This window comes from Propithecus coquereli, unplaced genomic scaffold (genome assembly GCF_000956105.1).
Source record: "Propithecus coquereli isolate 6110/MARCELLA unplaced genomic scaffold, Pcoq_1.0 Scaffold124, whole genome shotgun sequence".
NCBI classification, from domain to species: Eukaryota; Metazoa; Chordata; class Mammalia; order Primates; family Indriidae; genus Propithecus; species Propithecus coquereli.
Window position 1 is genome coordinate 1,572,765 of NW_012136525.1, and position 2,064 is coordinate 1,574,828.

Below are 2,064 nucleotides of genomic sequence, written 5' to 3' on the forward strand. Positions count from 1 at the left end.
GTTTAAAAAACATGTTAATGAATCCAAAGCTTTCATCAGAATCTCAAAAGGTTCATTGGTCCAGAAGAGTTTAATCATTATTTATCCTAGATTGATTTCAACTTCCCAACACTTCAATTCCATTCCCCAAAGCCCTTGATAAGGGCTAAGGATAAAAAAAATCATTTAGGGTTACACAAATGAGTTGTTGTCCCACTTCTAGTAATGGTGAACTGACTTGCTGTAGAACAACTATTGTATGAAAAATGACTAGCAGAACAAAGTTGGCTTCAAAGCATTGGGGTGGTATTAAGGCACTGAGGACCTCAGGCATGTGAGGGCAGAGACAATAACCAGTGTGGATCCATGAACAATAATCAGCCACTTTTCCCTCCCTTAATTTCTGGCATTTAGGTAATCTTCAGAATCTCAGTGTAATCCCAAGGTCAGAGGATAGTTCCAGGAATGACGTACAAGGAATTTCTTACCAGCCAGTGGTAGTAGGAACCAACAACAATAATCTAATAAGCTGAAAATAATGAGATGCTGTGTGTCTTATATATCTGATCTATATACTGAGAATTTTTTTTACAAATTTTTGTGAGTTTATCTCCTAGAGGCAGTCTTTTTGCCAACAACAATTGATTTCATTGTTTTTATCTGAATTTGGAAATACGAGATTCAAATTCTGTCTACTTAGTTCAATCATGGACACTAATTTACAAAAGATCAACTCAGTGCTGCTTTTGGAAAGGAATTTGGTTCAAATTGCTGATTCACCTTTCATGTCTCCTTTAAAAGAGATCAAGCCGAAATATAGTAATATTCACTTTATATCAGTCTACTAGTATATGCTTTTATTTTCAATTCCTATTAGTTATTATCTTCTCTATTGCATGTTTTGCATTAGTCCCTAGACAGGCTTACATAATTTATAAATTTGCAAATCTGACCTAAGCTTACTTCTGATTTTCCATTCTCCCTATTGATTTTTATTTTATTGTATATTATATTTTATATTGGCATATCTCTTCTTTTTGCCTTTGCTCCTACAATCTCAGCACTCATTATTCAAAGGAGTTGGCAATATAATCTAGAAATTTATGCAGGACAAAAGAATGGAAAGAAGCAAAGAGAATGGAGCACAGAGTTGCTAAGGGTCAAGACCAGAAAGTGATTAGGGTAGCATCGATAAGAGATAGACAGGAAGTAAAGAGGTCTTTAAATTGCTTTGGCTCTATAATGCTAAGAAGAATGTTCTCTTTTCATGGACCATCAAGTGACTCAATTGTTGGGTTTGTGTTTCTTTATCTCTGAGGGGAACTGGAAACAGAGGATGATATCTTACAACCGCTTCTTCTCCCTTCTCCCTTTATGATCTATTGCATCATAAACCAACCATGGCAGAAATTTTCTGGGTCCTCATCCTGTTTCTCAATGTCTATTTCATCATTAGCTATAGTCGTAACTATCCTAGCACTTAAAAACCCTGTTTGGTTCAACTCCGTTGTTTGGAGTTTTTATGGAGGCTCCATTACGTAGGCATGTGTGATTAAATCATCTGCCATTGGTGATTGAACTCAATCTCCAGCCCCTTTTTCTCTCTGGAGGGGTGGGGTTGAAAATTCCAACCTTATCATCACATGGTTGGTTCTCCTGGGAACCAGTTCCCATACTGAAGCTATCTACAGACCATCAAGAGTCACCTCATTAGTATAAACCCACAGACATGGTTGAAAGGGGCTTATTATGAATAACAAAAGATGATCCTTCTATATTGCTCTGAAACTATTTCAGGGACTGGGGACAAAAACCAAATAGATATCAAAAGATACTCTTTGCATCCTTATAGCTCTGGAGATGGTTCAGAATCTGGGAATAAGACCCAACTAGTATAACAAAAGATGCTCCTATCACCCCCATCACCCAGGAATTTTTAAGGCTTCAGAAGCTCTGTGTAGGATGAAAACAAAATATATATATTTCTTTTAGTATTACAATATCACAAGTTCCATATTAAAGAATCAAGGACTTGGAAAGGAAAGAGCTAACCAATCCCAATCCAAATAGAAGAAAAGAAATAAC